At 38.6% G+C, this 26,083-nt stretch overlaps 1 protein-coding gene across 3 annotated transcripts in view; it reads left to right on the top strand.

Moving 5' to 3' along the window:
- WASF3 (WASP family member 3) overlaps window positions 1–26,083 on the top strand; it is a 131,009-nt gene that overhangs the window by 50,307 nt on the left and 54,619 nt on the right. For all 3 annotated transcript variants that reach the window (XM_057490133.1, XM_036917374.2, XM_057490128.1), the window contains one exon: window positions 3,115–3,208. The gene's annotated coding sequence lies outside the window, so the exon portion shown is untranslated. The remainder of the gene's footprint in view (window positions 1–3,114; window positions 3,209–26,083) is intronic.

The following is a 26,083-nucleotide window of genomic DNA, read 5'->3' as shown; positions in this document are numbered from 1 at the left end:
TACCTGAATTCATCATAAAGCTGTCTGGTCTTCTCCGCATCTGTGCTTTTTTATTTTTTTTTGGAAAAAGACATATTTTTCTACACAGTTATTTATCCTGGCTTGACTGATTATCTTTGGTTTATGAGTATTCCCTAAATTATGACTTGCCATGGTTTCATGATGTAGTTTTTCCTCTTTGTTTTTTCTATACTCAATAGCATCAGGAGTTTTAATCTAGTAGTATTTTAAGAATTAGACAGATCTGCAGACTTGGAGTTCCTTTTGATGCCACCATATTGAAGGCATCTGAAACCCGAATAAGCAAGGACTTTAGAGGGAGAAGGCCTTAGAGATCACCCGGTGTGTTCCTCTGGTCTCTGACATGTTCATTCACCTATTCAGCAAATATTTGGGTGTCTGTATGCCTCTCTTCTTTAACTCTGTATCTCAAGTCACTCAGTACAGTAGCTACTAGCCATGTGTTCTAATTAAATAAACATTAATTAGAATGAAATACAATTAAAAACTCAGTTCCTCAGTCATACTTGCCACCTTTCAAGTTCCCTGTCAAGTGCTCTGTGTGGCTGGAGGCTGCCATGTTGGATGGGATTCATCTGTAGGACATTTCCATCATCTCAAGGAGTTATGCCAGACAGCATTCCCTTGTGCTCCTTGACTCCACCCTCTTGAGAGACATCTCAGCGTCCCATCCAATTCATCACCCAACACTTAAGTCTCTCAAGTTCATTCCTTTTAAAAAATTCTCCCTTGTCTCATTTTAGGTGTTCATCACCTGTTACCTGCATCAAGGCGCCAGTGTTACCAGGGCTGTGAAGCCTTCCCTGCCACTCCCTTCCTCCAGTAACAGCCACTTCTTCCCTCATTGTTTCTTAATACCCCATGTACACCTTTATCATGTTGAATGCCAATTCCTTGTTTCTATGACTTTTCTTCTAGTGGGCCAACAAGTTCTTGGGAGTGCAGGACTGGGCTTTGATTTTCTGGGGTAGGGACACATTAACACAATTATTACTGAGCAGAAAGAGAGGTGAATGGGTGCGTGGACACTAGAAGAGAAGAGAGCATTCATGGTGAGGGAGAATCGTGGATGCAAGCCCATTGGTAGGAAACCACAAGGCAACTGTGCTCCTAAACTGTAGCCACAGAGGGCATTTTCAGGCACTGCTCAGAGCTTAACCATGAGGCCTAAACAGAATTTGAATTCTGGTGTTGCATATAAATGTGTTTCTCTGTGCCTGCTGATATGACTCCCTCTAGTGTTGGGTTTCACCCTTAATACTCTTGCATGTATACCATTCCCAGAAGGAGGCCATCTAAGATAGTAATTAAGAAATGTGGCTATAGCCAGACAGACCTGTCCTGACTCTGCCTCTTCCAAGCTGTATCATCTTGGGCAGTTCACCTTCCAGTCTTCAATTCCCTCAACTTTTAATGGAGATTTATTTGCCTTGTGAAGATCAAGTTAAATGTATGTGACATGTTAGCACTTAACCATCATGGAGTGATAGCTAATAACAAAATCTAGTAACAGTCCCGTAGTGTTCCACACAAATGGGAAAATTCGTAGTTGTGTTTTCCAAAGGAAGAGTTAAACACATGATTGCTCATCGTAAGTGGTCACCCAGAAAGCACATTTATCAGACACATTCCTTACCTAATGCAGTTAATCTACATATAACCATCTCTTAAGTGAAATATATGGTGTTGGTTACTTTCAAAATCATGCACATAAGATGATCTGGTAGAGGTAGAATTGGCCTGGATAATCTAAAACCCAGGGATAATTCTCTGTATTTGGAAATAAGATGATCACTTATGTAAATTACTTAGGAAAAACTCACTTTTTTCTTTTACTCTGTATAATCAAGAGCATGCTATATAGCTGCTCCTCAGGAAGGGGAAGAAAATTATGTGCTACTTTTAATTTTAAATAAGCAAACTAGTAGAAGAATGTGTATAAATTAGAGAATCATTGAATGATCTTTCTGGATTTTTTTTTCATGTTTTCAAAGGGGTGGTGACAGTCTGAACTGTGTAGGTCTCATTATCTACTGCTCTACATGTAATCCATGCATATCCAGATAATCCTTTCCAGTGGATTGCTTTCCTTCCATGTGGAATTGACCACTTATTTCCTGTGCCTGCATAGCCTGTGCCTGGCCTCCATCCTCCTCCTCGGCCTTCTTTGACCTCTTGCTAAGCCACTTGGTATATACGCCACCCCACTTATGGGTGGCCATACTCTTGCTTTTGGGCATCTACCTTATTGTGTTATAATTATCTGCATGTTTTAGACACCCTCACAAGACTATGGGTTCCTTCACAAGCAGACATTTTCTTACTCATTTTTGTCTACAGTGTTTAAAGGGGTGCTGACTTATACAAGATGCTGGGTATTAAGATTTGCTAAATGAATGAATGCTTATTCATTTTTCTTGTATATATGCTTCCTAAATAAACCATAACTTACTTTGGGTAGAAAACTATATCATACTTTTTGGCACCTCATAGCTCCACCACACTGGTAAACGATAACCAGATTGCCCTATGGGCTTGCTGCTAAAATCGTTTCTCCTAGAAACTTCATAAGAGTCAGTTTCAACAGGTATTAAATCTTTGTTACTGTTTTATCCCAGATGTGCTATTAAAGTATAAAGGGATCAAGATTTTTATTGACTTTCAGTATTTTTGTGTGAACAATTAATATAAATGTTCTTATCTGATGGAGTTCTTAAGTGAATGATCAGTTTTCAAATAAAATAACAAAACCTAAAATGTATGTGTGGTTGTTGAGTAAATGAATTGAGCAGTTTATTTGAATTGAGCAGTTTATTTGAATTATTATAATATACTTGGCCTTTTGTTTTTCTGCCCTGTGGCTATTATTTGCTATGATTCCTTGAAGATAATTTCAGAGTTTTTCCTGGATAAGGACTTGGAATTATGCAGCATTTACACACCTTATTAGCTCCTTCCTTAAACCAATTAACAAATTAGTTCTGGGACTAGAGCTCCCTTGGTGAAATTGTTGAAATGTGAAATTTAAATTTAAGACTTTCTTGAAGACCTGAATGCATTTTACTTATGGTATTTAAATTTTTTCCTATTTAGTTTTGATTTTGATTGCTGTTACTCCTGATATCTGAGCCAAAGTGGTGATACTACCTGGGGGAATTTTCTGCAACGTGTAAGTCAACAGTTACAGGTAAGAATGTGTGTCTTTTACCCATAAAGCCATTTAATTCTATAATATAATAGCTTAGAATTTTAAGTTGAAATAGAATATTTTAAGTATTACAGAATATTAAATATTACTATATTTTAATGTTTAAATATTAACAGCAGATTATATTTTAGAGCTTTAGATCCTGATCAACAGTTTAAGAATTTGAAAGATAAAAAATGTGACTTGATATATTCATTTCATATTAATTTTTGTATGAAAAACAAATATGACTCTATAGTTTGGAACTTCTTAAACTGGGGTCATATTTTTCTCCCTACAGATTTGCTCACTTACTCTTTATTCCCTGGGATTTAACCAGTTTGTTATTATCTGAATCTTATTAATAATGAGTAGGTATGAGAAGTCAAATGATAAAACTTAAACCTATTTGGATTTTACTAAAACATACTCTGAAATAGTGGTGATTCCAACAGCTGCTAAAATGGGGTTTTGAGTTATTTATGGGTTTAAATTACATACATTGTGCCATCTTTGAAGATAATTCATGAGTAAGGAGACATAGCCCACCAGTAAGGCAAATTAGTCCTTTGAGTTTCATTTTCCTCATGTACAAAATGCTGTCATTTGTCTTGTTTTATAGAGTTATGAAAATCAAATATGTGGAATTGTATTTTTTTTGGAAGGGCGGAGGGTGAAAAATGAAAGTCTTGCAGTTTGAGATGGTATTAAGAGAACACCTACTACTTTTAATATCCTTTTGAGGGAAGGATGCTGTAGACTTGATCTCTAATCTTATCTTACCTTGACCTTGGGCATATTGTTATATTAATTCACTATCAGAAAACTGAATTTGATTTTCATACTTGTACTTTACAGGTAATTTTCCAGAAACATGCCTGTGTTTTTTTACCTCAATGGAATTGTGGGAGATCTCCAAATATTTTGAAATTAAGTATCATATTCTAAAAATCCCATGGGGTCAAAGAGGAAGTCACAAGGGAAATTAGAAAATATTTTTAATTGAATAAAATAGAAATACACTTCAAAATTTGTGGGATGTACCTAAAGCAGTGCTTCAAGGGGAGATTTACAGAGTTAAAGGCTTATATTAGAAAACAGAAGTTTTGAAACAATAAACGTTCACTATAAGAAATTAGAAGGCAAAGGGCAAGTTAGACTCAGAACAAGCAGAGGAAGAAAATAATAAAGATAAGAGCAGAAATCAATGAAATAGAAAACAGAAAAACAATAGGAAAAACAATAGTGACACCAAAAGATGGTTCTTTGATAAGATCAATAACATTGATAAATCTGTAGTCACACTAATAAAAAAAAAAAGCAAGAAGGCAGACATTTCTAATATTAGAAAAGAGAGACCATCAGTATATTAGAAGGAAGATAAGGAAATATTATGAGCCACTTAATATATTTGATAACTTAGATAAATGGGACAAATTCCATCAGAGACACAAGCTCCCAAACCTCATCCAAGAAGAAATGGATAACCTGTATTGCTCTTAATTTAAAAAATTGAATTTGTAGCTAAATCTCTCCCCCCGAAAAAAAGCTATAAGCTCTGGTGCATTCTACCAACTTATTAAGAAGTAATACCAATTATATACAAACTCTTCAGAAAATAGAAGGAAGGGAACACTATTTTATGAGGTCTATATTATTCTGATATAAAAATCAAAGATATTTTCAACAAAATGTTAGCCAATTGAATACAGTTATTATAAAAAGGATAATCATGCCAAAGTACCATTTATTCCAGAAAGATAGGATTGGTTCATCATTTGAAAATCAATCAATGTAATTCACAATATCGAACTAAACAAATTTTAAAACACATGATCATTTCAGTAGATGTAGAAAAGGCATTTAACAGTATTTATCATCCATTCATGATAAAAATTCAGAAAAATAGGAGTAGAAGGAAACTCTTAGAAAACTAGGGAGCTTCTTCACCTTGATAAAATGTATCTGTGAAAACCTAGAGCTAGTATTATAATTATTGGTGAAAGATTAATGCTTTTGCCTAACATTAGAAACTGGCAAGGATGGTCACTCCCCATTCATATTCAGAATTGCCCTAGTCTGTGCAGTAAACTAAGGAAAGGCCTACAGATAGGGAAAAAAACAAATTCAGAAATCAAATTCAGAACTCCCATAGCAAAGGACCTGAGAAATGATGTTTGAGCCTTCTAGCCTCTAGGATGGAAGGAAGAGGACAGGAGGAGATGGGAGTAGATGTTGAATGCCAGTAGACAATATCTGCTATGTTTTGGTTGCTGTGGTTATGATCTGCAAATCACAAAAACAAGGCAACTTTTTAAATTATTTGTCATTCTAAGTTACTGTTTGCTTCAAAGTTAGACGTTGAAAATCAGCATAACCTATTGGGAGAGTTTTATTTCAGCATTTTCTTCTTTCTGCTGATATAACTGGAAAGCTGTGTTTAGTACTTAAGAGTTATTCATTGGTTTAAGCTGAATTAAATTGCTCTTTTTTTTTTAATTTAAAGAAAAGGCTATCTGAAACAACATTAAGATGTCTTCCTAAATTTTAAGGAGGCAAACAAAATCATTTGTTAAATCTTTTGTAATTATTGCTTAGCTTTGGATGAGTTAAAACTGTTTTGTATGCATGCTGTATCTTAGAATACCTTGGCATGTTTTGTATAGTAATATAAGCTACATATTATGCCTATTGATTTCTGCTAAGTAATTTCCAAATACTTGCTTGTTTTTATGATGGTTGGCAGTGTAGAACTGAGGAAATCTTGAGTCCTAGTCCCAGTTGCCTGGGATAGTTAAATGACAGGACAGTGTGTCTGGATGGTTTTATGGAAACATTCCTAAGTCTGTTGCAATGCAATAGTTTTTCAGACTAAGTAGAATGCTTGTAAGTTTAAACGGATACATGATTTTGTGTATTTCTACTTTAATTACATATTATTGGCCATATTGGTCAGTGCTGAGCACTTGGTATGGTGGAGTGGTATAATAAAGAGAGTGTAAATTAAGGAGTTAATGGAAAATCTTGGGTTCAAATCTAAAAACAGACAGGAGTAAGCTTTTGAGAAAAATCCACTTAAATCCTCATTTCCCTCCTCTATAAAAGGAGGATAGTAATCTTGATGAGCTGCTGAAATCACTAAAAATAATACTCAGAGCATCTAGCAGACAGTGGGCACTCAAATGGTGATGGTAACACAGGATTTTATTTGTAGAAACATTTCAAGACTTTGGCATCTGACAGAATTGGTTTTGAATTGGATTGGAAGACTTAATATGGCTAAAATGTCCATACTACCTAAAGCAATCTACAGATTCAGTGCAGTCCCTATTAAAATTCCATTGCCATTTCTCACTGAAACAGAACATTCTTAACATTTATATGGAACCATAAAAGACTCCAAATAGCCAAAGTAATCTTAAGAACAAAGCTGGAGGTGCCGTGCTCCCCTAATTTCAAACTGTATTACAAAGCTATTTCATTAGTATGGTAGTGGCATAAAAGCAGACACATAGATCAATGCTATAGAACAGAGAGCCCCAAAATAAATTCATGCATGTAATTAATTTATGACAAAGGAGCCAAGAATATACAATGGGGAAAGAACAATCTTTTCAATAAATGGTGTTGGGAAAACTGAACAGCCACATGCAGAAGAATGAAACTAGATCACTGTCTTATACTGTACATAAAAATTAACTCAAATGAATTAAAAACTTGAATGTAAGATCTGAAACCATAGAAGTCCTAAAAGAAAACATAGGCGGTAAGCTTCTTGACATGAGTCTTGGCAGTGATTTTTTGGATCTGACTCCAGAAGCAAAGGCAGCAAAAGCAAAAATAAACAAGTCGGACTACATCAAACTAAAAAAGCTTCTGCACAACAAAGGAAACCATCAACAAACAAAAAATAGCCTACTGAATGGGAGAAAATATTTGCAAATCATGTATCTGGTAAGTAGCATCTCACATACATAAAGAACTCATAACAATAGCAAAAAACAAGCAGTCTAATTAAAAAATGGGTGGAGGACATGAATAGACATTTTTTTCTAAAGGAGACACACAGATGGCCAACAGGCACTTGAAATCACTAGTCATCAGGGAAATGCCAATCAAAACCACAATGAGGTGTCATCTCACATCTATTAGAATAGCTGTTACCAAAATGATGAGAAATAACAAGTTTTGGTGAGAATGTGGAACGAGGGAACTCTTGTGCTCCATTGGTGGGAATGTAAATTGGTGCAGCCACAATGAAAAACAGCATGGAGGTTCTTCAAAAAACTGAAAATGCAATGACCAGCAATTCCACTTCTGGGAATTTATCTGATGAAAATGAAAACACCAATTTGAAAAGATATATATACCCCCATGTACATTGCAGCACTATTTTCAATAGGCAAGATGTGGAAACAACCCAAATGTCCATCAATAGATAAATTAATAGAGAAGATGTGGTGCATGGAATACCGTAATGGAATACTATTCAGCCATAAAAAATGAAATCTTTCCTTTTGTGATAACATGAATGGACTTGAAGATCATTATGGTAAGTGAAACAAGTCAGAGAAAAACAAATACCATATAATTGCACTTACACGTGGAATTAAAACAATAACCAAAAAAAAAATTAAAAACCAATGCAGAGAATGGACTGGTAGTTACCAGATGTGAGGGTAGGCTGGGAGAAATAGGTGAAGGAGGGGTCAAAAGGTACAAACTTCCAGTTATAAAATAATTAAGTCATGGAGGTGTAATGTACAGCATAGGTACTGTATTTAATAACACTGTGTTGTGTATTTGAAAGTTGCTAAGAGAGTAGGTCTTAAAAGTCTTCTTTACAAGGAAAAAATTTTTTGTAACTGTGAGGTGGCAGATGTTAACTAGATTTATTGTGATCATTTCACAATACATACAAATAATGAATTATTATGTCATATACCTGGAAGTAATATAATGTTATATGTCAGTTACACCTTAATAAAAGTAAAAGACTTTGGCATCTGACAAAACTGGTTTTGAATTTAAGTTCTTATATGTCTGAGTCATGTCACTTTGGATAAGTCACTTTTGAGTCCTGATTTCCTATCTGCTAAGTGGGGACAATACCAGCCTATAAAGTTGTATTGGAACATAAATGACATAATGTCTATAAAGTAATGTATGTAAAATGTTCCTCTTTATCATCTTTAGCAGTTTACCACCATTAGGTTTATGATTTTGTTTCTTTGGTTGATTTTCTGTGAAGTCACCTAGAAGTCCAGACTGATCCTGTTTGATGACCATGATTTGCTTGTCGGAATGTGCTCAGAAGAGTGGAGCTATTAGGGTGCCTGGCTTGATGTTTTGACACCAAGTACAAGTATAGGTTGCAAATTTGAGATGTTTTACTCCTAGTGTTTCTTCTCCTGCTTTTATGCTTCAAACAATTGGGAATAACAACTAACATAATCATTTAATTTCCTTAGCTTTCTTTCATAAGTAGTTCTGTTGCCAAAAATAATTGCCATAGGATGCTTTTTGTTTCTAAAAGCATAGAAACTCAAGTTTAGTAGCATGTATGGTATAGAGTGGTAGGTTTCCTGCTGTATTTTATTGGGTTCAGTCATATGGCCAACATTGGCTATTTTGACCAACAAAGTAGTAATTTCATGTGGTTCAACTTGATATTTCAGGGGGTGGTGATAGTGTTTTCTTTATACACCCGACAAATCATCTAATCTGTTAACTTAAAAGTTGTTGCTCCCTCTAGGAACTTAAATTTATTTTTAGAAAATTTTAGGTTTTTTTAAAAAAAAATTTGGTGACTGTCTCAAATAATTGATGGAAAAGAGTAGAGAAAAATAGGTGGTTTGTCTTTTTTAATGAAAACGATGCTAATTTTTTAAAAGACTTTTAATTTGTGGTTAACTATATAATCAGGATAAAAAATGAGCTTTTTAAGGGCATAGGTCATAATTTAAATTCTGAGTACTTAAATATTTGTTTTGAATTTTTCAAATTCTTTGAGATCCATGTTTTTTAGTGAGTTGTGTCTCCCTAGCAAGTGTTCAAATATGATTGATGATTTACCTTCTGTTTCTTGACGTAGTTTATATTATAAAAATGATTCAGCCATTAGGTTAGTTTAAGGTTGTATTTGTAAAATATCTGTAGGTCATATGTTACTGTATGTTGAATAAGGAACTGTTTTAGTTTTATCTTAAAGGGCATTCATTTAACAAATATTTACTCTGGATTACAAATAATAATATTGCAGTGTACAGCTAATGAGCTTTTTGTATTCATCACAGTGATTGAGGTGCTGATAAATGGCATCTTCCTTTTCTTGTCCAGTGAAAGTGAAAAAGGAGGTAGTTAAAATTTTTTAAATTGTCAAGCACTATTTTTTAATAGAAATAATATCTAGTGTTTGCATTCCACTTAATGGTTTTGGTGGGCTTCCAGGTGTACCATCTTGTCACAGCCCTTTGAGGTGCCCAGGCAGGTATTACTGCTTCTGTATTTTCCATGAGGACTTGGGTGTAGCGGCGTTAAATGACATGCCCAGGTCTCAGCTCCCAGTCCCCTTGGGACAGTCCCAGTCCCAGGACGAGCTGCCTGCATGGGACCGTGTTCAGTGGTACACTCTGATTAGGTCTGTGGGGACAAATCCCAGCAGACGAGGGCATTCTGTAAGAGGAAAACTTTTCTTAGGATCTGAGTTAGCATCTCTGTTTACTGTGTTTATTATGCCATTAACCATGGCCCTTTGTAAATATTCTTTGGGAGCTGTGCTGTTTAGTTGCTAGTTTTTCTTTTAGGCCATTTTAGGCCACTAAGTTGTGACTTAGTCCTATGTCTGTGGCTAAGAAGAGTGTTATTTCTACTAGACCATCGTGTTAGAATCTAAAATACTAAGTAAATGTTCAGTGATCTCCCAGTTTCTTTTATTTCTTGATCACCTCCAGTAATCCATTTTTTAAACAGCTTTATTGAGGCATAATTGGCATCCAGTAAACTGTGCATGTTTAAAATGGACAGTCTGATAAGTTTTGACACATGCATACACCCATGAAACCATCATCACAAACAAGGGGGTGAACAGGCCGTTACCCTCCATAGTTTCTCGGTGGCCCTTTGTCATCCCTCCCCCACCTCCAGGCAGCACTCTGCGCTCAGCACTGAGGATTAGTTTGCATTTCCTAGAATGTTACTGTAGAGGAAAACTCTCCTTTGTGTGTCCCCTGTACTCACAGCACTTCACTTCAGCACCACTGTACTTCTGACGTCAGGTGTGTGGGTTTTCCACACATCGAGCGATTTGACACCACCAGCTGGATGTCCTGCAGTTTGACTCAATCCTGATATTTATCCACCTGGAGGTAGTGTCTCAATCCACTGGTGAAGGATTCTGTCCCACAAAACAGACCCTGCCACAGCCCACCACTTCAGCCACAAGTCTAGATTATTACCTGTCCTGGCTGTGAACTGGGACTTCCCATGACCCTCTTAGTTTGAGCAGCTCAAAAATTCAGAAGTTTACTTACTAGATTACCAGCTTATTACCAAGGATATTAAAGGTTACAATTAAACAGCCATACGGAGAGATACATAGGGTGAGATCTGGCAGGGTCTCAAACACAGGAGCTTCTGCCTCCGTGGACTTGTGGCGTGTTGTCCTCCCCGTGCAGGAATGCATCCTGGTTCACCAAACTGGAAGCTCCCTGAACCCTGTCCTTTTGGGTTTTATGGGGGCTTCACTACATAGGCATGATTGATGACATCATTGGCTACACTGCGACTGGACTCAATCTGCAGCCTATCTCCTCTCCCCAGAGGTGGGGGTGTGTGTGGGTGGGACTGAAAGCGCCAACCCTCTAATCACAGGGTTGGTTCCCCTGGCAACCAGCCCCCATCCTTTAAAGGTCACCTCATTACCATGCTCAGGTGAGGTTGAGAGAGGCTTGTTTTGAATATCAGGATTATAGCTCTTACCATTTAGGAGGAAGCTCTCTGCCAGAATTGGAGTAGACCACGTATGTATTTCTCATTATAAATCACAATTTTACATTTATATATGTATTGGAATCATATAGTATGTACTCTTTTCTGGTCTAGCTTTCATTCAACATAATTATCTTGAACTTATCCATATTTCATGTATCAGTAATTCATTCCATGTTATTGCTAATTAGTATAGTTTGCTTATTCACCTGTTAATGGACTTGGGGGTTGTGTCTGTTTTTTTGTGTTGCTTTTGGCTATTACATAAAGCTGTATAAATGTTCATGTACAAGTCTTCATACGGGCATATGCTTTTATTACTTTTGCATAAATACCTAGGAGTAGAATGGCTGGATCATAGAATAAGTGTGTGTTTAACTTTTTAAGAAACTGCCAAACTGGTTTCAAAAGTGATTATTTTACATTTTCTTGAGCAGGGAATGAGAGCCCCACTTCTCCCCAGCCTTACCAAACACTTGGCACAGTCAGTCTTTTTAAGGTTCGCCCTTCTAGTGTATAGCCGGATCTCATTGTGGTTTAGTTTGTATCTCCTTACTGACTAACGATGTTGGACAGCTTTCAAGTGCTTATTTACCATCTGTCTTCTGTGAAGTGTCTGCTCAAAATTTTTGCTCCTTTATTTAATTGAATACTTTGTTTTATTACTGAGTTTTGAGAGTTCTTTATATATTCTGCATATGACATTAATTAGACGGGATTTGTACTTCTAGTCATATTATTTTCATTTTTTTCCTTTTTACTTCAGAATGAAACTTTTGGGAGTGATGTGAAATTGTTTTCTGTTCTTATTTTTGGTGCTTTCTCCAACCTCCCTTAAAAAGTAGTAGTTTTCTCTTTGACATCCTCTTTGCTTTTTCCTACCTTTTCCCCCATTTACTTCAAGTCTTTGGCTTATAATCTCTTTCTTTCTTTTTTTTTCCCTCATATAGTCTGTGAGGGTTATTCATTTATTTATTTGTTTAAGGTATTGATATACACTCTTATGAAGGTTTCACATGAAAAAACAATGTGGTTACTATATTTACCCATATTATCAAGTCCCCACCCCAACTTGCAGGCACTGTCCGTCGGTGGGACTACATCAAACTAAAAAGTTTCTGTGGTAAAGGACACCCATACACGACTGCAGGCACTGTCCATCGGTGTAGTAAGATACCACAGGTTCACTGTTTGCCTGCTCTGTGCTACACTGTCTTCCCATGACCCCTCACACCACCATGTGTACTAAACATAATACCCCTCAGTCCCCTTCTCCTTCCCTACCCCACCATCTCCCCTTTGGTAACTGCTAGTTTCTTCTTGGAGTCTGTGAGTCTGCTGCTGTTTTGTTCCTTCAGTTTTGCTTCGTTGTTACACTCTACAAATGAGGGAAATTATTTGTCACTTCTCTTTCTCCACCTGGCTTATTTCACTGAGCATAATATCCTCCAGTTCCATCCATGTTGTTGCAAATGGTAGGATTTGTTTCTTTCTTATGGCTGAATAATATTCCATTGTGTATATGTACCACCTCTTCTTTATCCATTCATCTACTGATGGACACTTAGGTTGCTTCCATATCTTGGCTATTGTAAAAAGTGCTACGATAAGCATAGGGGTACATATGTCTTTTTGAATCAAAGAACTTGTATTCTTTGGGTAAATTCCAAGGAGTGGAATTCCCAGGTCAAATGGTATTTCTATTTTTAATTTTTTGAGGAACCTCCATATTGCTTTCCACAATGGTTGAACTAGCTTACATTCCCACCAGCAGTGTAGGAGGGTTCCCCTTTCTCCACATCCTTGCCCGCATTTGTTGTCCTTAATCTTTTTGATGTTGGCCATCCTTCCTGGTGTGAGGTGCTATCTCATTGTGGTTTTAATTTGCATTTCCCTGATGATTAATGATGTGGAGCATCTTTTCATATGTCTGTTGGCCATCTGAATTTCTTCTTTGGAGAATTCTCTCTTCATATCCTCCGCCCATTTTTTAATTGGGTTATTTGCTTTATGGGTGTTGAGGCATGTGAATTCTTTATATATTTTGGATGTTAACCCCTTGTTGGATATGTCATTTACAAATATGTTCTCCCATGCTGTAGGGTGCCTTTTTGTTCTGTTGATGGTGTCCTTTGCCATACAGAAACTTTTTAGTTTGATGTAGTCCCATGTGTTCATTTTTGCTTTGGTTTCCCTTGCTCAAGGAGATGTGTTCGGGAAGAAGTTGCTCATGTTTATATTCAGGAGACTTTTACCTATGTTGTCATCCAAGAGTTTTATGGTTTCATGACTTATATTCAGGTCTTTGATCCATTCTGAGTTTACTTTTGTGTATGGGGTTAGCCAATAATTCAATTTGATTCTCTTGCATGTAGCTGTCCAGTTTTGCCACTACCAGTTGTTGAAGAGGCTGTCATTTCCCCATTGTATATTCATGGCTCCTTTATCATTTATCAATTGACCATATATGCTTGGGTTTATACCTGGGCTCTCTAGTCTGTTCCATTGGTCTATTGTTCTGTTCTTGTGCCAGTACCAAATTGTCTTGATTACTGTGGCTTTGTAGTAGAGCTTGAAGTTGGGGAATGTAATCCCTCCAGCTTTATTCTTCCTTCTCAGGATTGCTTTGGCAACTTGGGGTCTTTTGTGGTTCCATATGAATTTTAGAACGATTTTCTCTAGTTCATTGAAGAATGCTGTTGGTATTTTGATAGGAATTGCATTGAATCTGTAGATTGCTTTAGGCAGGATGACCATTTTAACAATATTCTTCCTATCCATGAGCACAGGATGTGTTGCCATTTATTGGTATCTTCTTTAATTTCTCTCGTGAGTGGCTTGTAGTTTTAAAAGTATAGATCTTTTACTTCCTTGGTTAGGTTTATTCCTAGGTATTTTATTTTTTTTGGAGCAACTGTGAATGGAATTGTTTTCCTGATTTCTCTTTCTGCTAGCTCATCATTAGTGTATAGGAATGTGACAGATTTCTGTGTATTAATTTTGCATCCTGCAACTTTGCTGAATTCAGATATTAGATCTAGTAGTTTTGGAGTGGATTCTTTAGGGTTTTTTATGTACAATATCATGTCATCTGTAAACAGTGACAGTTTAATTTCTTCCTTACCAATCTGGATGCCCTTTATTTCTTTGTGTTGTGTAATTGCTGTGGCTAGGACCTCCAGAACTATGTTGAATAAAAGTGGGAAGAGTGGACATCCTTGTCTTGTTCCCCGATCTTAAAGGCTTTCAGCTTCTCGCTGATAAGTATGATGTTGGCTGTGGGTTTGTCATATATGGCCTTTATTATGTTGAGGTACTTGCCCTCTATACCCATTTTGTTGAGAGTTTTTATCATTTATATTCTCTTTCACTGGGACCGGCTTCTCAGCTAGCTGTACATGAGTTAATCCTTTCAAGGGTGTTGCCCTCCCCAGGCAGAAGTGACCCCTCATTAGTGAATGCATTTGTTGGCCCTAGGTTGGTCATACATTATTTCTGGAGTCTAGTTTTGATCACTATCGACTTGGCTTTTCTGGGGCACCATCAGGCAGTCTTGGCCTGGTCTGAAGTACCCCAGGTTCTTGTCTGAAGCCAGATCAGGGTTCAGATTCAAGGACGAAAACACTGGAGACGGAACTTACCCTTGTTCCCTAATTGATAAATGTTCATTTTTAATTTAGTTGCATTGCGCTTACTGGGTACTTTCAGCTTTTTGGAATTTGTTGCTTTTTTGTGTTACCTGGTTCATGGCCATTTAAAACAAGTTTTCCATGTGTGTTTGAAAAGAATACATTCTCACATTGTTATATGCAAAACTTCAAAATAATCAGTTAAAATTTGCTAATTGTGTAGTTTAAAACTTGTATTTTTTTGTTTGCTTCTAAAAGAAGTATGGTGGATCTTCTGCAGAAAAGGATAATAGAAGTCCTCGATATGAAACGTGTCATTGCCTTCATCTATTTCATTGATTTCACTTGAGTTTCTGTTGTGTCTTACATTGATATCGCTGTACTGGCTTTCTCTTTGTTAGCATTTGCCTGGTATGTGTTTTCAGCCCCTTCATTTACAGCCTTCCTGGTTGTTTTGTTTTAGATGTCTTCTTGAATATTTAGCTTTTTTTTAAAATTGAGTTAGTTGCTTTCTTTTAATAGTGGTGGTGTGGTAAGTAAGAACAGTTCTACTCAGGTCTGAATTCAGACTTTGCTATAACCTGGTAACATGGTCAAGTTCATTTAACTCTTGCTACTTCAGTTTCTTCCCTGGAAAATGGAAGTATTAATAGTTTCTACCTTAGTTTGTCAGAGATAAATGAATTAATATATTTAAAATAATAGTGTCTGGCTATTGTGTAAGTCTTAGCTATTATATGACTAAGTTCACCCATGGACATTTATTGTTATTATATGGAAGGTCACTGCAGCACCTTTTCATGAAATTTTTTAAAAATTTCATTTCTTGCACTTGCTGAGTTTATTACAGTTTTTTTTTTCCTGTAATAGTTTGTTATTGATACATCTGGTATTTTCTAGTTGTTTGCAGTAAATTAAACCTGCCATTGCACAAGTAATACATGAATATGTTCTTTAAAAAACTGGATACATATTTGAAATTAAAGTGCCACTTGATTGTCATGACCACCCATCCCCCATAGAGATAACTGCCATTATGAATTTGAGATGTTTTCTTCCAGACCTTTGGTAGCCTTGCACATGTATACATACATAAAGGAAATATAGAGTAATGTTTGCACATCCTGAACCTTGCCTTTTTCATTTGTCACCATGTTTGGGAGATTGTATGTATTGAGCTTGTTGCTTTTAACAGCTACCTTTCCCGTTAGTTGACACTTCCCACTTTTCACTATAACAGTGATGCAGTGAACATTCTTACACATGAGTCCTGTGCTCAAGTGGGCGTGTCTGTCAGAATGAGACATGGAAATGCTACATCATGGATCTGCTGGTCTTAGTTTTATTAGATAAAACCTTTGGAAGGGCAATTTGATGGTATTTACACATCCATCAGCTGACTGTACTATTTCTCTATTGTTCTAATACTTGGTAAACCACACTTAAGTTTTTGCGCATACAGGGAGAAATAGCATTTCTTGTGGTGCAATGTCCTTCTTGTTAGGGAGAGGGGGCATCTTCTTACCTCTGGGTTGGTTGCTATTTGTATTTTTCTGATGTGAATTCCCTGGGGCTTCCCATTATGGTTCCATAGCCACGTACTCTGATGGCCACATTCTCTCTGTCACGTGTGAGACCTGTTACTTCCTTTAATCTGATCCTTTTGCCTTTCAATTTTGGAGATTACCTATCATTTACAGTCCTCTAGTATTGTTGCATATATTTTAAATATAGATTTTTTTGGTCATTTCTGGGGCTTTGAAACCTAAGGAGAAGCTTAGATTGGGTGTTCTTTTTATTCTCACCTAGACTTGCTTCTATTTCTTTATTCCTCCAGTTCAAATTATATAGTTTTTGAAATGCTTTCCTATAAAGAGTTAACATCACACACACACACACACACACACACACACACACACACACACACACACACACACACACACACACACACACACCAGTTCTTATAAATACCTCATTTGAATTGAGAAATATATTTAGCATTGCTAGAGCCTAAAAAGAACACGAAATTATCTGTTATCCCAAGCCAAAGGTGGTGGCCCCTTTCTCTCATCCCATAGATCGTTCTAAATTGTAGTTGTCATTACCTTACCCACTTACAACCATGTCTCTGATTCTTCTTAGAGACTGAGTATATATTATACTCAGAGTCTTATGTGTACTACTTCCTGGCATATATCAAATGGGATTTGAGTTACCAGTTATCATGCTGAATCATGGTCTGCAGAGAGTTAGGCAGAATGCTTTCCTGACCTGGGAAGTAGAATAGGACAAAAATAACTGGATTTCCACAACGATTAACCAAAGGCTAGTCAATATAACAAAGTCATGAATATTGAAAGTGCAAAACAGAGTTAAGATTGAGGGCTTTAAAGCTTATGCACAGAGCAGAAAGAAAGCATCATTTAATAAAATAATAAAATATCTTCTCTAAATGGAACCTTGAAAATACAGACCAACTTTTTCCTTTTATAGTTAAAGTCAGCCCCTTGCAGCCAGCCCCTTGCAGCAGATGGTCATGTGCTTAGACATTTCAGTATCGGGAGGAATAGAGGGAAGGAGAGGGAGTGGAGGGGTGGTATTAGAAGTCAAAGATTACTTGGATACTGAGGCAGACATGTTTTGCTTCCTCGGCTTCCAGCTGAAGTGTCTTTACCTGCCACTTTGTAGCCCACAAAAGACAAATGATCATTTCTTATCTCTGAATGTCCTCCAAAGGTAGGCACTTGACAGGTATATCATTATGTTATTCTATTGATATGAATTGACATTTTTTTCCTGGGGCACTTAGTAGTAGAGGCTATTTAGCAAGGAGAGATGATTTTTTAAAAAAATCATGGAATTCTACTTCCCAGCCTTGAATAAGAACTCCATTCTTCCGTCCAGTGCTTATTGAGCAGTGTCCGTGGGCCGGACACATGCTGCGGGTCTGTGCTGCTGTGTTGTCCCTCCCCACAGCCCCTCAGTGGAGTCTTTCTAGTCAATGCTTTAACTTCCCAGGTATGAAGCCATTAATTTCTTGAGGAAAGGGATTTTTTTTTTGTCTGTTTATTCTTTGTATGTCCCTGGCTAAAGCATCATAAAAACACACTAAATGTTTGGAGAGCATCTGGAGAAGAGACTGTGGTGCTCTCTGATCAGGAAACTCGCAGAGTCATATGGTGTTAGTGGCAGAACTGGGATGAGAACCCAGGTTCCCCAGTGTTGTGTCGCTATATCTTTCTATCCGTAATGGTGCAGAGACATACAGACCATGTTCTAAATAGCAAAAGGCAGGCATTTATCCCAGTAAAATGCTATTGAAATACGCAGCCTCCCTCTGCCAATCACAGCTGTCCCCCAAAGGAGGAGGTGAGGCAGTGCAGCTCTGGAAGGTAATGTAGCAGGTTGGGATTAAGGAATCCCAGACTTCCTTTGGCTGTGGGAATGTAATATCTGTGGTGAATATCTTCTGGGGAATGTCAGGAGGCGGGCAGGGTACCGTAAAACTGGGTTAAGCAGATAGGCCTTGATCTTCTAAATAAAAAGGGTGCAGTGAGAAGTATGGTGGGAAGTCAGAGGTAGGATTGGGTAGCATGGCGTCCATCAGCTCAATATGGGTGTGGGGACAGCACCACTTCTGCTTGGACCACGTGTATTTTGAGGACAAAACACATACACACAAGTCAGTGTGATAAAAAAGCCAAATATTTGCAGTGTGCACACATTCAGTTTGGTGTGTATAATATAGTCTCTACCATGTGATTTAGCTCTTACCACCACTGCACTCTAATTGCCATGCACACAGCAGCCAGAGCAAAGGTTACCAGCACATCAAGAACAGAAAAGACAGAGTCGTTGCTACTGTTGGGTTCTGCAAACTGTGCCTGCTCTCAGAACTTACAGGATGGTGTTTATGGCTGCATGGTGGAGAAAGACATCCATCACATAATCTATTCGTTCAATTTTGTGCACTCACCTAGCTTTAACTATCAGTAATGTAGATGTAAAATATGTAATAAAGACTTAGTGCAGTTAATGTGAGTTACTGTGCATCCAGTTAACCCTTTCTAAAGTCTCAATGTAAACTGAAGAATGATGACAGTTGGGGGTTTCAGTTTAATTTATATTGCAGTATATTCTTTGCAGGAAAGCTATTAGCTATATTAACATAGTAGTATTACTCTTCTTTCTAAAATAATTTGCTCATTTTGGAGTCTGTACACACAGAATACACTCAAATATTTACTCATCAAGAATGTTAGTTTATTTTCTCCTCTGTGAATGAATATAGTTAACAGTTTAGAGTTTTAACAAAAGGAATTGGAGTGTTCATTTTGTTCTTACTGTGATGACGGAGAGTTTTTCTTCCATTAGGTTGTAAAAAGTTACAAGAGAACTTTGCTTCCATCAGTAAGAAAGAGATGATCTACAAAATAATGACTTTTCTTAAATTCTGAAGAGTGACAAGCCCTCCTAAGGGAAGACAGGACACTGTTTAGCAAAGCCTGGGAGAGACAGGTGACCACTATGGAAGTGGATAAAATGAGTTCTTAAAGGTTGAAAGTGACTTAGCACATAAGTTTAAAATAACTGGGAGCCCAGATTACACTCACTCTCAGTCTCTTTCTGTAGGCCTCCACCAGGTGCTTTAAGAAAGATTAGAGGCAAGCTTGGAGACTAGACAGAACTCCTGTTGGTTGTTTAGCCATGTGGAAGGTAATCATACTGGGGGACAGTCACAACTTCATATCTGTTCCCCATCCATTCCTTCCAGTGACACAAAGTTTCTGGGAGGACAGCAAACCCTCTGGCCCCCAGAACCCAAGCAGATATCTACTACTTCTGGCATAGGGCTAGGAAACCCTTTTTCCTTTTATAACCAGCAAAGATCCTCTGCTTCTGGGGCAAAGTGTAATAGCAAAAGCAGGACAGCCTCTTAGGCTCACCATCTTTCACTGGTGCAAAGCAGAGTTCTCCTTCTTCTGCACCAGGAGCAGGAAACTCTTATGCCAAAGATGGACAAATGCAAGGCAGAGTCTAACTGCAGGGGGAAAGAGGGGCATAGATGCTGAAGATGTCCTGCTCTGAGGCCCAGCTCTACAGGTCCTTCTAAGATTTAGGCTGGACCAGGAGAATTGAGAACTTTCTCTGCCCTTACCATGAACCCTGCACCTAGAAGTCTACAGCAATCCTCTGCTGGAAAGCAGGAGTGTGGAGAGGGATTACTTCTGTGATACTTGCGTGAAGGACCTGCAGGGTGGATCAGGAAAACCAAGAGAAATCTGGTGTTGCAGACCCCACACCAGGTACAAGTTAACAGTCCATCACGAGGGGATTTTGATGTTCCACTGTATGACAATAGCAACACATCTGTTCAACCACTGAGCAGCTTAATTCAGTCTCCTGCAGTAACAGCATACTGGAAGACCATGCAAACCCATTTCCAGGCAGAAATACTGTTTGCGTCAATTACTACTGTTCTAGAAATGGTGTACAGAAATCAGCAGAAAATTACGGCATGAAAAAGGCAAGAAAGAACAACCAATTGTTAGGAAATAAAGCAATCCATAGGGACAGGCTCAGATATAACCCAGATGTGGTTCTATCAGACAGGGACTTTAAAATAATTGTGGCTACTATATTAAAGGATATAGTGGGAAAAGTAGACAACATGCATGACCCTGAGTAGAATAGCAGCAGAGAAGTGGAAACTTTTTTTTTTAAGTTAAATAGAAACTGCTGGAAACAAAAAGCATAACTTGGGTTAGCGAACTGGAAATAGTTGAGGAAAGAATCAAGTAATTGAACCTAAAGTCAACAAAACATAAAAAGAAACATGAAATGAAACATAAAAAGAAAGGGAAAGAGAAAAGGAGAGTATGTAGGAAGAAACTGCACTCCTGTGTTTCTCAACTACACACACAAGTCACTTCTGATAACCAGATGTGTGGGTTTTCCACACATCAAGTAGTTCTCTGCAATGTCAGCTGGGTGTCCTATAATGTGATTCAATTTTGACAATAACTAGAGCCATTGCAGACCCCACAGGCACAGGGCTCAACCCCAGAAAGCTGTTCTAACTTCATATGGCAGTTGTAAGACCCTAGTTGTCACCTGAATGTCTGACAAACTGGCTATAAATCAGGGCTCCCACAACCCCCTCCTTGGGTTTGATCATTTCTTAAAAGAGCTCACAGGATTTGGGGAAACACGTTTGCCAGTTTATCATATAGTAAAGGATTTCTTAAAGAATACAGGTGAACAGCCAGATGACGAAGTACATAAGGTGAGGTATGGAAGGGTTCCAAGCACAGGAACTTCTGTCCCCCCAGAGCTAGGGTGCCCCACCCTCCCAGTACGTGGCTGTGTGCACTAACCTGGAAGCTCTCCAAACCCCATACTCTGGGGATTTTTATGGAGGCTTCATCACATAGGCATGATCAGTCATTAAGTCAATTTCTGGCCCCTCTGCCCTCTCCAGAAAATGGGGAGTGGGGCTGAAAGTTCCAAGATTCTAATCATGGCTTGGACTTTCTGGTGACCAGCCCTAATGTAGGAGCCCACAAAGACAGTCATTAAAAGATATTCTGATCCCCCAGGAAATCCCAAAGGATTTAGGAGCTTGGTGTCTGGAACTGGGATCAGAGACTAAATATTAGAACAAAAGATGCTCTTAGTGCTCTTATCATTTAGGAAATTTCAAGGGTTTTAGGAACTCTGCCAGGAACCTGGGGCAGAGACCAGTATATATATTTTCTGTTATTTCACAGGGTAAAAGAAAGGAAGGGTAGACAGAACAGAATATGCAAGAGCTATGAAACAGCACTGCTGATGTAATATACATGTAATTGGAAACCCAAAATGAAAAGAGAGAATATTTTCCAGAATAAATACTTGAGGAAACAGTTGCCGAGAATTAATGGAAGCAAAAAACAAAACAAACAAAAACAATGAAATACAAACAGATCTGAGAATAAAAAAGAAACCCCAGGCAGGATTAAAAAAAGGGACCCCTCCCCACAACCTCCAGTTTTAGAAACATCAGAACCAATTTGCTGAAATATCAAAAATAAAGAGGAAAGTGTTGAAGGAAGCCAAAGTGAAAAGAAACATTACAAATGGAGAAACAAAGATGATAATACCAGTGAGATAACATCTTTAAAGTACCAAAAGTTAAAAAAAAAAAGGAAAGAATACCCAAATGCTGTCAATCTAGAATTCTATACCCAGCAAAAATATCTTTTAAAAATAAATACGAAATAGTTTTTCAGATAAACAGAAGTGGAGGGGATTCATTGCCAGACAAACAGAAGCGGAGGGGATTCATTGCAAGAAGAAATGTTCAAAGAAGTTCTTCAGGCAGGAGGAGCCCCAGGTGGCAGTTTGGATGCACACAAAGAAATTAAGAGACCCTGATATGGTAAAAAGAATAAATGCCAACATCACAGTTTTCCTTGTTTTAGTTGTTTTAAACAATGATTGTCCAAAGTAAAAACAACAATATTGTATGTTTATAACATAAGAAGTAAAATATATGATACCCACAGGACAAAGCATGGGAGGGTGGAAGTAGAAATTCACTATTGTAAAGTTACAGTGTTCATTCACAATGTAGATGTATTTCAGTATTATTTGAAGGTAGATTATTATATGTTAAATGTATATATTGCAAGACCTAGGGCAGCCACCAAAAAAAAAAAAAGTTAAAAGTGAGTAAAAGCCAGTTGTAGAGATAAAAATTACATCATAAAAAATAATTAAAAGCAGACAAAAAAAGAGGCAAAAAGGAGCAAAGAACAGATGGGACGAATAGGAAACCATTAGAAAGATGGAAAGTTTAAATTCTACCATATCAGCAGTTACAGTGAATGTAAATGATCTAAACACAGCAATTAAAAGTCAGAGACTGTCAGATTGGGTAAAAAAAGAAAGACCCAACTATATACTGCTTAAAATGAACCCACTTTAAATATAAAGACACAGAAATGTTAAAAGGAAAAAGTACTGTGTAAACACTGAGCAAAAGAAGGAGTGACTGCATTTTTATCAAAGTAGACCCTGGGACAGTAATAATCTTAAGTATATGTATATATTCAACAACAGACCTTTAAAATACATAAACAAAACCTGAAAGACCTCAAGGGAGAAATTGATAAATCTACAGTTAACCATTGACAGCTTCAAAACCTCCCCAGTAATTCATAGAACAATTGTATTAAAAGTTAAGGATATAGAAGATCATAACATTATCCATCATTGCAGCTGATTCTTTGAAGTACATGTAGAACAGTCACAAAGACAAACCACTTTCTGGGTCATAACAAATCTCAACAAATGTAGAGTTCAGACAAAGCATATCCTCTGAATACAATAAAATTAAGCTGAAAATCAGTAACAGTAATGTATCTGGGAAAATCCACCAATTTTTTGGATTGCCAAGATGACTGCTCATCCCAGATGGTTCAGTTTTAAACATTTGTTAAATTGCTTTTGTAAGTTTTGTAGAAAAACATTCCAATTAATCATGCTATAGAGAAACGAGTTTCAGTATATAGAATTTTTAAAAGAGGTTACATAAGTTAATAGGTGGAAAAGTATGGCTTAAAGTAGAAAGCATATTGATATGATTTTGAGATTCTTTAATCATTGGCTTTAATGAGAAGAGTACTACTTAGAGAAGGTAAATGCCGGGGTTCAGTAATTTAGTTACGTAGTAAGTAAGAGAGGAAAATTTCAGGTTTAGGTTAACTGTACAATAAATAAAAATAGAGAGAACTATTAAGTATCTTATTTTAGTAGAAATGTGATATTAAAATGAAAATAATATTGCTTTTTTTTTTTTGCCCAGCACACATTTTCATGAGAGCCTACCAACAACTAGGAAGGAAGACAGGGAAGGTATAGTCAGTATGCACAGGGCCTTGGGGTTAGTTTGGTAAGGTATACATAAATCATCACAGAGTGTACATTTTTGCTCTGTATTCAACATTGTCTACCCCATTTCCTGTAATTTTATCTGTGTCATTGTCTGCTAGTCACCTATTTCAGGTTTTCACTATACCTAGTGAATAGAATAGTTGATGTATGTCACTGTTTATCATTCAAAGTACATTTGAGGACAGCCTTGGGAGGGTTGGGGGACAGAGAAATGTGATGCTACAGTAAGGAAGGAACAGTCAGGGCTGAGGCAAGGGATTCTTAAGAGATGCCTTACAAGTGAAGTGAAATGAGCCACTCGCATTGCTGTGAACACAAATGCTGGATAAGGTATAACCATGTGTGTGCATGTGCATCTTTTAAAAAACATTGCTGAGCTGAGAAGAGCACACTGGCAGCCCCTCCATGGGTGTTAGAAGCTCAGGGGGCAGAGGGGGCTGGGCACTGCCATGTGATGGCAGTGTGTCTGGGGCCAGCCTCCTGAGGCCGCAAGCTGGAACCTGGTCCGCAGATAAATGTCAGATCCCTTGAAAGTTGAGTAGAAGACTGCTCATCCACCCTGAGAGTAGCTTGCCGTCTGCCTAGGTTTCTAGTAGTAAGGAAAAAACCTAACTCTTAAGTGAGAAATTAGAACCCCAGGCACGTTCCAGGGTCTCAGCAAAAACAGAAACAGAGTTGCTCTGTAGGGAAGCTCCTGAGACAAGGTACAGAGAACCTGCTGTGAGGAATGTCAAGCTTTCATTAGTAAGGTGAACACTCCAGCAGTATCAGCAGACGTTGTGTCCACATGTGCACGTGTGCATATACAGCATGCACAGAATTACCACACCAGGGACTGCAGGTAATTAAGTTATCCATATCCTCCCAGGCAGATGCAGGATGGGATTACAGGTGCCAGGATCCCAGATGACTCAACTGGTTTCTACACATGGCCCCTCTCTGGCCCCTCTGTAAACGCAGCACCCGTTCCTCATCCTGGCTGCAGTCAGCATCCTCTGCTAGTGTGGGGACTGTCCTCTGGCAGAGTGGGTCCCGAGTACTGTTCAGAGCTGGAACCTAAAGCCCAGTGGGGCCTTAACCATGCCCCTGGCAGGAGCAAGCCCTGTTTGGGACTGGAGCCCCAACCCCCACAGGGTCTAGGATCAGGGATGGAAGCACAGGACCATTCACTGGGCTCTTGGCAGTGGTGATAAGGAGGGCATTCCTGCCTCTACCCCTTGGCTCCTGAGCCCATGTGTCCTTCTTGGTCTCTGCCTTCACAGACAGACTGCATCGTGCAGTGAGCACCACGCTCCAAGGGTCTCCCCGGAGTTGGTGCTCCAGTGTGCTTTGAGACCGTTCCAGGGCTCAGTGGGCCGTCCCCCTCTGGGTGGTGGTATGTGATTGTCACGCACTGTGACAGCTCCATCCCAAACCTCCCCCACTGTGAAGCAGGCCCCTGTCAGATGTGATAATGGGTGATCCCCTCAGTCAGTTCTGGAGGGGGCAGTGCTGCCGTCTGGTGCATTTTGTCTACTTTGTATTCAGCGCCTCTTCCATGGTGGGACACTGCGCAGTGGGGTTAACGTACGACACAAGTCTTCACACTTTGCCCACTGCCAGATGTCCATCCCCATGCCTTTATTCCAGACCTCCTTGTCACTGACCATCCAGTTCCTTTCTTCTAGTCCCCTGGCCACACAGCCAGGTTGTCGGCAGCTGCCCATACCTGTTTATATTTCAGCTCAGCCTCCTCTGTCCACACAAACAGGGCACTGCTGGGTTGCTCGCAGCTCCACCAATGGGAACGGTCTTCTCTCTACTGTCTCCACGGGCCATTCCCAAACGCTGCTGTAGCAAAGCCATGTCCATTCTCAGCTTGTACCCACCTGTCAGGCTGAGCTGTTCGTAAACCAGGCTCAGGCTTTCCCTCCTCCTCCTGCTGGATGTACCAGTCAGCATGTTGCCAGAGGTCCCAGGTGTGGAGGGCACGAGCGGCTGAGGTGGAGGACTTGGAGGTCATGTGACTGATGCCTTCCACTGTGGCTCGATGTGGCACGAACCATTTCCATCTCATGGGGGACTAGTCAGCCTAGTAATCTGGCTGACAAACGCAGCATCAGATGCCAGGTCCCTTGCTGTTCCATGGTCTCTACCAGGGCCGGAATACACAGAGAGCTTTTTTCCGAAGGTCCTGTGATTCCCTGCTGTGATGGCGTGGCCTTGCTTCAGAGTCCCATGGGCATGCATTTGATTCCCCCTGGAACTTGCATCTGGCTTCATTCTGCATCTTTTCCCACCACCAACAGCCCTGCACCATCCAGGGCGCACTGGGTCATCG

The sequence above is a fragment of the Manis pentadactyla genome, chromosome 2, assembly GCF_030020395.1.
Source record: "Manis pentadactyla isolate mManPen7 chromosome 2, mManPen7.hap1, whole genome shotgun sequence".
Taxonomy (NCBI): domain Eukaryota; kingdom Metazoa; phylum Chordata; class Mammalia; order Pholidota; family Manidae; genus Manis; species Manis pentadactyla.
Note: the sequence above shows the minus strand (reverse complement) of the source record. Positions and strands in the feature narration are given on the sequence as shown.